The 12,675-nt window shown below is 40.6% G+C and overlaps 1 long non-coding RNA gene across 1 annotated transcript; it reads left to right on the top strand.

Moving 5' to 3' along the window:
- Positions 1–255: 255 nt before the first annotated feature.
- On the top strand, positions 256–11,747 carry LOC124963131 (uncharacterized). Its single transcript, XR_007104660.1, has 3 exons — positions 256–312; positions 1,156–1,291; positions 11,695–11,747. It is a non-coding gene; the product is annotated as an uncharacterized LOC124963131 (long non-coding RNA).
- The last annotated feature ends 928 nt before the right edge of the window (positions 11,748–12,675 follow it).

Here is a 12,675-nt window from a genome sequence, read left to right as displayed (position 1 = left end):
GGCAGAATCCCCTTTTGGAAGCACACTTGTGCTGTGCTGGCCAGACTGGGAATTCGTGAGATGACCTGAGGGGCATCTATCAGTGTATTTAGGAATCACGGAGGCACGACAGACCCAGAGTCTACATGAAGCCCACTTCCCCCACATCTGCAGGGCCCCAGAGGCCACCTTTCACCCTCTAGGTGACATATAAGTGACTTTGCAACTCTGACCCTTCCCCAGATGAGGCAGGCTGCTGAGGTGAAGAGCAGGTGCAGTGGAGTCTGTATCACCACCACATCCCTGATGGATGGAGCTAGAGAGAAGAACCAGGTTGGTAAAACATGAGAAGTCACGTCCATGATTTTCCTTATATTAATCATGCAGACTTAGACATTTTGTGTGTTTGTGATTAGGTTATATCCCAGTGTCACAAAAAACAGCATTTGGGAATACAGAGTGGCCTCCAAAAGCTTCAGAACCCATCACACTCCATGTGCCGGAGTCTTGCCCAGGGCACTGGTCCTGCTCCTTCACAGTGTTCACACTCACCTTGTCTGTTCTTCAGATGGTGACTGGCCACCTCTGCTCCTGTCCTCATGTGCCAGGCCAGGCTGCTGCAGCTCACAGGGCCATGAATGGGTTTGGCCTGAGCTGTGGCTGAGGCAGACATGGTCCACAGTCAGCTGCACCCTGTTCCCTGAGTCCCCAGCATCTTCCTCTCACACACTCAGAGCACCTGCTGAGCTGCTGCCAGACCAGCAGCATATAAATATTGGTCTTTGAATTTTCTACCAGGAATAGCATTCAGGAGACTACTGCAGAATTTCTGGTGTCTGCTGTTACCAGGAGAAACACAAAATATCAGGGGCAGTGGGAGACATTGACTTTTTTATGATCTAGTGAAGGAAATAGGAGCACAAGGGTCAAAAGAGTCTGGTGAGAAAGAACCTTGTTTCAGCTGGAGACCCAGTAGCCCTGTCCAAGGCAGGAGGAGGTACATGTCCAGCAGAGGCAGTGAGTGTGAAATTCCCAGTAGCTGGGTCTAGGAACTGGTGGGCATCCTGTCCTGGTGATCTCCATGTGTACCACTCACAGTCATTCAAGAGAAGAACCCTTGAGGCCATTTTCATTGATGACACGGAATCCCTTCTTCACTGTGCTCTTCTCTGTCAGGGAATCAGGGCAGCAGCCGTCACAGTCCTGGGTCTAAAAGAAGACTCTCCATGTTGGAAGAGGACTGAGTCCAGGCTCTCCACATTTATGGATGATTCCATCTGCTCCTGGGCCTTTTTACAAGGGGTATTCTGTGGTAGGTGCTGGGTCCACTGTGCAGGGACTGTAGTTTCTGAATTCCTCCAGTGCTGGGAGAGACTGAGCCTGTGATGTTTGGACCACTGATTTAAAGAGAAGCTCTAATGGCAGAAATTTAAAAATGCTTTATGCACATGTGCACACCTGTGATGTACTACATGTGTCCCTGCACTTACAAACATGTCCATTCTCATACCTACGTGCACTGTCACATGTGCACAGAGTGACTAAACAGCAACTTTTATCAATGGTGGAGTGGAACAAACACAAATGGCATACATAATTGTTCCTTTGCTGCCCATTATTTGCTTGTATAAAATTTTGGTCCTTTGAAGAAGTATATGTAGCCAAAAAAAGTCCTAGTTTTTTAGACAGCTTTTCTTTTATATGTATTTATTAATTTTTTATTGTCCTAATTTTTTGCACATGACTGTAGAACGTATTTATACATTTTGGTAGATGATACATAAGTGGAGTGTAATCTCTCATTTTTCTGCTCATACATATTGAAGGATCACATTGGTCTTGCAGTCATATACGTACATGAGGTGTACTTTTTGCTCAGCAGTGCTTTGGTGGTTTGGGACTTTTGTAATGTTCCCATATGAATTTTAGGACTGTTGTTTTGTTGTTCTGTGGAGAATTCATTGGTTTTTTGGTAAAGTTTGATTAACTCTGATGGTCATTTTGGACAGAATGGCCATGTTAACAATATTAATGCTCCCATTCCATGAAAATGGATGTTGTTCTCTCTTCTCATGTCTTCTGTGATTTCTTCTTTCTGTGTTTGTAATTTTTTTGTAGGGTTCTTTCACCTCCTTGGCTAGGTTTATTCCAGTGCATTTTATTTTGAAGTCTTTGTGATGGGAATATTTTCCTGATGTCCTTCTCAGTGAGTTTACTGTGGGTGTGTAGGAATTCTACTGATTTTTGTATAGTAATTTTGTTTCCTGCTACTTTGCTGAATTTATTTATCAGATCTCTGACAATTTTGGTTAGGTGTAGGATTTTCTATGTAGAGAATGACTTAATCTGAAACAAAAACTTATTTAATAAATTTGTCAGATTGTCTCTCCCCATAATTTTATAATTTAATGATTTCCTTACTACATCAAGAGTACAAGGCTCAATTTCTCAATGTGTCTTCTGGGTTTAGTTGTATTTTGGCCAGAAAATAGTTTTATGCCTCAAGAAATCTTTTTTCTACCCTTTCAAAATTATCAGTTATAAATTTTCAGACAGAGGCTGATTTATTTTCATTCAAGTATTTAAGGTTTCACCACTGCTATTTGAACAAGCTCACAGAGAAGTCCTCCATAGTTGTTTAGAGAACTCAGAATTGTGTACTGTCTGCTTTGATTTGTGTATCTCTGTGTCTGTCCCACAAGTAGGTCCTGTGTTGTAGATTTGTAAATTGTCTTTTCCCCTTATTTGGTGTTCATGAATCTCTTCCATTATGGTTCAATAGTTCTGCCCAAGACTTTCCTCTCTTCCTTATGTTTCATGTTCCAGTTTCTCTGGAGGCTCAGGTGTACTGGACTCCAGAAACCTGTGTTGCATGGTCACAGTCAGGAAGGGGTAGTTGTTACAGACCCCTCCATCCCTACCTTGACCTACAATGGGCTTCTGCATCTTTCCAAAGGAGTGGAAAAGCTCAAACATATAGCTTGAAGAAGCATGTGACCCAGTTCAGATGCACATTTCTGCACTTTGCAAGTTTATGATCCTACCTTGCTACACGTGAAATATTATTGTTGCACTAGTTCTCTCTTGTTTCTTCTCTCCCTCCTCATTCATTCATATCTTCCTTCCTTCCTTTCTTCCTTCTTCCTTCTTCCTTCTTTCCCTCCTTCCTTCTTTCCTTCCTTCCTCTTTCCCTTCCTTCCTTCCTTTCTTCCTTTCTTTCTTATTTACCAGGAATTTAATTCAAGGATGGTTTAATCACTGAGCTACATTCCAGCCATTTTTATCATTATTATTTTTTTATTTTGAAACAGGATCTCAATAAGTTGCTGAGATTGGCATTGAACTTGATATTCTCCTGTCTCCGTCTCCTCAGTCCCCGGTGTAGCTAGGATTACAGGCATGAACCACCATGCCTGGCATCATATTAATTTGCAGTTGATTCACAAGAATTTCCCATACTTTATAACTTTAATGTATTACTTTGTGATCTCACAATTTCTGAAGTGAGGAGAGTGGATAGACTTAGACTGGGTCTTTCCTCAGGTCTTATAAGTTGCAATCATGGTGTTTTCTCAGCTGCCTCCTCATCTGGAGACTTGACGAATCTGCTTCCAAGGACATCAAGGATGAGGCAGGATTATGTTCTTTGGGACTGAGTGACTGAGGATGCTGGATTATTTGTGGCTATTGGTAGGAGGTCTCTGTACTTTCTTTCAGGTCATCAGAAGTTCCCTGCCATATGGGCTTCTCAGTAATCAGACCCTTATAAAGAATCCTTCCACAAGAGTGAGGCCTTGGCTCCTTTCTTAAGGGCTCTGATGTGAAAAAATCATGCCTACCCTGAATTATCTCCCTTTGGTTGATTTAAAATTAACTGCCTTGGGATGTAATTTATATCTGAATAATCCCTTCACCTTTGCAATATTTCCCAAACTAAAAACAAGTCTCATGTTCTGCCCACACTGCTCATATCTCAGAATTATTCAGTGTAAACACCAGCTGGTATTATCTTGAGGAATCATGATTTTATACCATTTATACTTTTTGAAAAGTTTCTCCCAATGGTCACTGTGGCAAGACCATTGAGTATGTAATCTTCAGGCAACAGGCTGAGAACAGCACCAGAGAGATACCTCAAGGTGATGTCTCAGCCCAGCCCCCAGGTCCTCATGTTTCTCTAGAATGTTCTCAGGTGAGAGAACTATTATGCTGCTTCATGGGTACATTGAGATAGATGAACAAATAATGTAAATACAGGACTCTCAATGTTTGTATTCGAAGAGAAGGAAATAAAATTTTAAATGAATCATGAATTTTGTGTCACGACAATCTAATAAAAGCAAAGCCAACCAAACCCAAAGGACGCAAAAGCAAGGAAATGAGACAACAATACCACAACCTGAGGAGGCTCTCAGGGTGCTGGCCTAGAGGGAGGCTGCACTGCCTACCTGCTCCTTAGCTCAGGACTCCAGATGGGAAGCTGGGACTCCCCCTTGGACCTCTGCCCTGAGCTCCTGTGGGAGCAGCACATCCACTGTGAGCACTCTCCAGTCCACACTGTCCTGTGCTGAGGGACAGGGAGCTGAGAGCTACGGTACCCAGCTTTGGCTCCGGGCCACCAGGGCCAGCATGACGAGAGACACACAGAAGTCAGATTCACAACTCCTAGCTCTGGGTCAAAGGTGACAGACCAAAATGACAGGCAAGGAATGGCACCACAGCACAAGCAGGGACAGCCATCCTTGCTGACAGTGTTGAACAGCTCGGCAGGAACAGGTCCTCCATTTCTCATTGGAAATTTCCCTCCAAAACAACACAAAAAGCAAACCCCCAAAACAAATAAGTATCCCTTTCTTAAAATTACATTTAAATTTTTGTGTTATATATTTTTATTCTTTCACTTTCTTTGTGACTTTGTGTGTGTGTATGTAAGTGGTTGTATATTTGTGTGTTCTTGCTGCATTGATATGTTAGATACTGTACATTCATATATTTTATGGTTTATTTAATTCTCTTTTTTCACCCAATTGTAATATAGTGTTGTTTTGACTTTGGTGGGGAAAAGTTTTATGTGGGTTTGATGTTTTAGATTGGTTATGTGTTTTTTTCAGTTCCTCTTTTTAGTCCTTTTCCACTTTCTTCCCCCTCTAATACCAAATGTTCTTGTTCCCTTTTCCCCTCTATTTTATGAAATTTATTTTTATTTTTATTTCTTTCTCTTTATTGCCATCACCTGCTACCCATCTACCAATTTAACTCTGTTAAAGTTTTGAACTTTTTCAAACTTGTTTTACTGCCTTATTTTCTACTTAAGAAACTGTAGTTACCCTGGAAGATAGAACTATTTAGTCTATATGATTTCTATTATATAAATTTACATTGTTCTGCTTATCAATGCAGTGGCCGACATAGTTGACACCTGTGATTTAATGTCTTGATTTAATTCACAGCTACCGTTGTTGGTGCTGATGTTAAATGTTGACCCTGCCACTTCTGTTCAGGTGACAGTGTCAGAGATATCATAGTAGGAACTGGAAGTCTATTTTAAGGCTCTACATTGGTTACTACCATTATTCTTATTACTTTCTCTTAGATAAAGAGGGACTGGGAAGTGCCTGGGATGTTATAAATTTTCAGGGCAGAGATCCTGCTGCTTAGCTACACTGACAACTCAGTCAACTAACAGCAAACCTCACTCCACATGCAAATTAGCTAAACTAGAGCTCCTGTAACATTTTGACATATAAAATAGGGGATGCAAAATCCCTAAATAAATGAACAGAACCCAAGGAGGAACTGCTAGAAGAGGCTCTGAGGTCTCACTTTTGGACATCTGCTTATGCAGAAAAAACAGAGTGAAGTCCCTAGGAAAAAAAGATAGTTATACACCAGACAAAACATGCACAAAAGAGGAAAAATAATCCATTCCAGTAAAAACACAAATTCAAAATGTCTGAAACATGAGAAAATAGGAAAACTATTTTACACCCAAATTTACAATCTCCCAAAATGGAAACAGCAGATGTGGAAGCAGTTAAAATTCTGGAGAAAAAATATAAAAAAAAAAACTAATTATTAAATGGGTCAATGATATAAATAAGATTTAAGGAAGGAATTAAAGGAGTAAATACAGGAGGTGATACAATATTTCAATAAACAAATGATGATAATGAAAAGAAACCAATCAGAACTACTGGAAGCAAAGACACAATAAATCAAATTAAAAATACATTTAAAAGTATCACCAACATTTTCAATTACATAGAAAACAGAACTTCTTGGCCTGTAAGCAGGCTAAATCAACTTAACTACTCACTATGCAATGACAGCAAATAAATAGACTACAATCAGAACATAAAAGAATTCCTGGAAAGCACTAAAAGATCAAACTTTAGAGTCATTGAGATCAACATGGAAATATAGACTAAAGGCTTTAAGAAAAATTTCAGTGAAATAAAAGCAGAAAAATATCCTAACATTAGCCATGAGATGGATATTCAAATACAGGATACATATAGAAACTCAAATAGATAAAAACAAGATAGAACCTCTCCAGGACACAACAAAATGAAAATGTCTAATAGAAACAAGGAAAGAATATTAAGTTGGCAAGAGAGAAGCAGCAGATCACATGTAGAGGCAAACAAACAAGGCTTGTTTTGACCCCTAAAATGAAACCTCACAATGAAGGAGGATTTGGAATGAGCTATCTCAAGCCCTATACCAAGCCCTAGGAGAAAACAGTTGCTAAATAAATTTTCTATAGCCAGCAAATGTATGTTTCAGAATTGAAGAAGAAATAAAAACTTTCCATGGTTAAGGATAAATGAATTAATTCATGAGCACTGAGCCAGAACCACAAAAATACTTAAAGGTATAATATGCACAGAAGAACTAAAAACTAAGCCCAAATCTAGGAAATTCTCTAGAAGAGCAACTAATTAAATGAAAATTAAGAATGGATTAAATGTACTAAACAAACCAAAATGATAGAAAATAATAAAGTCCTATCCATAATGCTGAAAGTAGTAGAATGAACTAAAATATAATTCCAATCCATGAGCAAAGACATTCAAAGGCTGATAGTGAAAGGATGGAAAAATATTACAAGAAAATGGATTCTGAAAACAAGCAGAGGTAGCTATTCTCATATCTGACAAAGCAGATGTTAAGCAAACTACAATCAAAGAGGCAAAGAAAGTCACTGCATACTGGTAAAGGGAATAGTTCAACAAGAAGACATAATGATGGTGAATATTTATGCCTCAAATGTGGAAGCCCTACTGTTCCATCCAGCGGAACTAGTGCGGAGAAAGGAGACACCACCAATCTTTAGTTGACCAGATTTATTGCGTCCTCCCTGTTTTTCTGCCTCCTTTGTTCTGCCCCTATCTCCCTTCTTCTTCCCTCTCCCTCTCTCCTCCCCCAGGCTCCTAGCTTATCAGCCAATTATAGCAAAGCTTTCCCTCACACAGGAGAGCATGCAGAGGAATGTCAGCATAGCACTATATGAATCACGAGCTGTTCACGTGGTGGCATGATATTAGATAGCCAATCCTAGAGCCTGGCGTCAACACGTCATAAGTCTCCAAGGAACTAGTAGGCAAGCAACCTTTATGGGTACTTCCTTATTTTGGTACCCAGTGCCCTTTGGCTCATTGCCAGGCGCCATCTTGTCCAAGACGGCCCTCAACAGGCTCCCCCTTTTTGTTATAAAAAGAAAAGGACAGCGACTGTGCCTGTCTTAGGTGCCAGAGTCAGACTTTATCCTTACCCGTCATTGGGAGTCAAAGAGCTGTTGGCATGCTTTGATCCCTGTCTTAGGTTGGTATAAAGTCCACCCTGTGCTTACCCATCATTGACTACCAGTCCTGTAATTGGGAGAGCCAAATCTGAGGATCAGAGCCTTGGTCCATGGCCATAAGGGCTTGCCGCACCACTAAGGCTTGCCATCTTTGATGACTTCTTAGAGACAACAGATATCTGAGCAGCAATAATAACAGCAAGAACAACAATCCCATCATAGCAAAACTTCCCATCCATTGTTTACCAAATTGTAACGCTGACTGTAAGAAACTAATGGCTTCTGGCCTACCTGGGACCTTGACTTGAGTACTATTTACCACAAATATAGAATTTTTCAATAGTGTAGTCAAATTAGTAAACTCTTTATTTCATATCCCATTAAGCATGTTACCAAGCCATTTGGACGATTGGCAGCAGCAGTAATATTAGAATAGGGTATCGGGGTAACACATAGTGCTTGGGCATGCACTAGACAGCCTGTCTGTGCGGTAACAGTCAACATGTCCACTTATTCTTGAAGTAGGTCCACTCTTTGGTTTAGAATCAGGATTCCCGTGGCGAGATGCACATTGATGTTTTCCTGGGCTGTCAATGCTTCAGCAGTGGCTTGTGACAGATTGTTGAGCGCGTGAGCAGTAGGAATAGCAGTTCCTAGGGCAAGTCCAGCAGCAGTGGCAGCACCCACAGCAGCCGCCACAGCAACAGCAATGGCTATAATAGCTGAGATACCAAAATCTCTTTTTGCTTTCACGGGTAGGAAATTCCACTCACTATGAATTAAGGTCACTGGGACTGGAATGAATTTTGGAATCCTGGCAATCACAGCCAGAGGAAATAGTGAAGCATCCCAACAACTAGACACATAACACTCTTAACACATAACACATAACACTCTTAACACATAACACAGTTAAGGACCTCAGTATCATTATCATTGTTATTAGTAATGTTAATATCAAACTTAGAACTCTTAGACAGAATGAACACAAATGGAGACGTGACACATACGGGAGTAGGGGGAAAACCTGATAAAAGGAAGAATAATTGGCCTCTCACCCTGTATAACTATAAACAGGTGTATTACTTCCCTTATATAGGTTTGCTTAGACTGTACCTTTAATATATGAGAGAGAGATTGCCTCCCTGTATTATGGCAGTTTCTGAGGTGGCTAACCAGAGGAAGCAAAGACTACCTCTTAACTTGAAGTTTAGACTAGTAATAAGTGGCTTTACAGTGGAACCAGCTGGTAGGTAAGGAATACCTAGAAGTTCTGTACTAGGAAATAATTGAGGGAAAACTTGTGTGCCATGAGTGATATATCCCCAAAAGTTTTAGGAAGAGCTAATAACAGCAGGCTTACCACCATCACCATCATTTTGTGTTTCGGTGCCATTTTCTTTCTTATGGATAGTTCTTACCAAGCGCTCCGGGACCCAGATAGGTTGTTGTTGGTCCTGAGGAAAATCACAAACAAATCCTCTCCTCCAAATTAATATTGGGTCAGGTCCTTTCCAGGACCCAGTCAAGATGTCTTTCCACTTTGCTTGTGGATGGCCACCAGACTTTCCACTAAAATATCTATCATCCGCAGTACAGTCCATAGCATCTGAAGTTAAAAAATTGAGGGTGAATAAAGTAAGGTTAAGTCTGTTCTTGGGAGGAGCTAATGACCCTAATCCCCCTTTTTGTTTAGTTAAGCAGACTTTCAAATGTTTGATTAGCCCTTTCCACGATAGCTTGTCCTTGTGGATTGTAGGACAATTCTGTAGAATGATAGATATTAAACTTTGAGCAAAACTGTTGAAATGAAGAAGAAGTATATGCAGGCCTATTATCTGTTTTAACTGATTTTGGCCTTCCCATAGTAGCAAAGGCTTGAAGGCAATGACTGATTACATCTTTTGTCTTTTCCCCTGTATGGGCAGTGGCAAATATATATCCTGAGTAGGTATCTACAGTTACATGTACAAATCTTAAAGTACCAAATTCGGGGAGATGGGTGACATCCATCTGCCATAGATGATTTGGAAGGAGCCCTCTAGGATTGACTCCAAAATGAGGAACAGATAAATGAGGCACACAGGCAGGACACTGTTTTACTATATTTCTGGCTTTTTTTTTTTTTTTTGTAATGTTATATTTTATTTTGAGAGTAGTAGCATTGACATGAAAATCTTTATGGAAATTAATTGCTTCTTGTACAATATTAAACACATGAGGATCTCGAGTAGCTGAGTCTGCAGTAGAATTTTCTTGAGCTAAAGTCCCAGGTAAGCCTGAATGTGCTCTGATATGGCCTATATATAAAGGTTCTTTGCAAGCCCACAGAAGAGTTTGTACTTGATAAAAGCATTGTTGTAAGGTAGATATAATTGCTTCTAGTTCAGTTTTTTGAGCAGACTTATGAGAAGCAATAATAGTCTGTACTTTATCAGAAACTACTGTAGCTGTGCCGGAGGAGGAGTCATCTGTAAAGATTGTATTTGCTGCTGGGATAGGTTGAGCCTTAACAACCTGAGGGAAAATAACAGGATGTCTTTTGAAGAAGTTGACCATAGGTGAACTTGGCAAGTGATTATCAAATGTGGCCATGGTGGAACAATAGACAATTGCCCAATCTTCATTACTGTTAACTAGTATTTCAATCTGTTTTGCCAAGTACGGGACAATAACTGTCTGAGGATGAACTCCAAAAGCTCGAAGGGCTGTCTTAAGTCCTAATGTAACTAGATTTGCTACCATCACAGGATACGGGGAAACAACATATTTGGGGGATACTGGCAAATGGATCCATATCAGGGGTCCAGTTTGCCACTACCAGACCTGTAGGAGTATATTCAGAATCTAACACTATAAGGCTTAAAAGGCAAGGATAGATCAACTCTATCATTATGAGCATTTTTTAAAGCTTGTTTTACTAACCTTAAGGCTTTTCTATCTTCAGGAGTTAAAATTCTGGGGGATGTAGGGTCTGAATCTCCTTGGAGAATATCAAACAGAGTCTTAAGTTGACCAGTGGTAATTCCCAAATTTGGTCTTACCCAATTTATATCACCTAATAATTTTTGGAAATCATTTAGGGTCTTAAGCTTTCCTGTGGCTAATTGAATTTTTTGTGACTTAACATAGGTATCTAATATTTGATGTCCTAGAAAGGTAATAGGGCTGTGGGTTTGCACATTTTCCTGGGGCACATGTAATCCCCATTTTTTTTAGGGTTTTGATAATATCATCAAATACCCCTAATAAGGTCTCCTGTTCCTTATGAGCCAAAAGAATGTCATCTATATAATGGAGACAATAAAGTTCTTTATAATTTTGCCTAATCTGTGATATAGCCTGGCCAACATATATTTGACACATAGTGGGACTATTTGTTATTCCCTGGGGAAGGACCACCCATTGGTATCTAGTATTAGGCCCTTCATTATTCAAGAGGGAATGGAAAAGGCAAATCAAGGGCTATCCTCGGGATGCACAGGAATGGAAAAGAAACAATCTTTTATGTCTATAGAGATGATATGATAATGTTTTGGAATAGCAGCTAATGAGGGGAGACCCAGTTGTACCGGGCCCATAATCTGCATACTGGAATTTATGGCTCTCAGATCTTGCAAGAGTCGCCATTTCCCAGACTTCTTTTTATGACAAAAATGGGTGTATTCCAAGGGGAAGTGGAAGGAATGATATGATTTTCCTTCAATTGTTGATTAACTATTTCCTGGGCCGCCTCTATTTTTTCTTTAGAAAGGGGCCACTGGGGGACCCAGATAGGATTATTGGATTTCCATGTTATCTTTAATGGTTCAGTGGCCCCTCCAGAAAACCCAGCCCCTTAGTTCCTGTTTGTCCTTCGGATTGAATGGGGCAGGTCATATCTTGTAGATTCTTGCCTAGTCCTTTTCCAGGGATATAACCTTGTCCCACCATGACTGGTAAAATGGTTGGGTTTAGACAGGAAATATTTTGTTCAACTGAGGAAGAAGTGACAACATCCATCTGTGTTAAAATGACTCTTCCCCAAAGAGTGACAGGTAGGTGAGCTAATACATAAGGTTGGAATGTCCCCCTTTTCCCATCAGGGTCCTCCCAAGATAACACAGCTGAACTTTGTAATGGGGTTTGAGAAAATCCAAGTCCCCATCAGGTAGTACTGGATGCTGTAACAGGCCATGATTAGTTCCAGTCCTTCTGTCTTATAATAGAGATGCCAGCACCTGTGTCTATTAGACCCTCTATGGGAGTACCATTAACTTTCAATTTAAGCATGAGTCTATTTTTTGTTGATTGTGCCCAAAAGACACCCGATCCTGCTGATCAAACCTGTTGTCTCCTCCAGTCCTTTGTGAACTGGGAAAAGTCCCATGATGGCCAGGCAATATCAATATTTGGGCTATTTTGTCTCCTGGAGAAACAACAGATTCCCCTTGAGGGGAGGATAACATAATCTTTATTTCCCCAGTATAATCAGAATCAATGACTCCTGGAAATACTTGTAATCCTGACAGAGTTGTGGAACTCCACCCCAACAATAATCCTACTGTGCCCTCAGGGAGTGGTCCATGTATGCCCATGGGGACCACTTGTACTCCCATCTCTGGGGTTAGAACGAGTCAGGTGGAGGCACAGAGGTCCAATCTCCTGCTCCCTGATGTTCCTCGGGACAACGAGGAGATAGTCGGAAAGGATTGTGAGTGGGGATCTGGACTATGGGATTCTGAAAGACCCCGTATATTTGAGGGCCCCGGGTTGGGCCCCCCTGGCCATTTTTTGACTGGGTAGGAAGAGATTTTCTCTCTATGTCAAATCTTGATGTACAAAATCTCTTCCTTTCCGGCATCGGGGACATAGACCTGGGGCAGGTTGATTTGTCCCTTGCTGTTCTCTAG

The sequence above is a fragment of the Sciurus carolinensis genome, chromosome 13, assembly GCF_902686445.1.
Source record: "Sciurus carolinensis chromosome 13, mSciCar1.2, whole genome shotgun sequence".
NCBI classification, from domain to species: Eukaryota; Metazoa; Chordata; class Mammalia; order Rodentia; family Sciuridae; genus Sciurus; species Sciurus carolinensis.
This window is presented reverse-complemented; position numbering and strand designations above follow the sequence as displayed.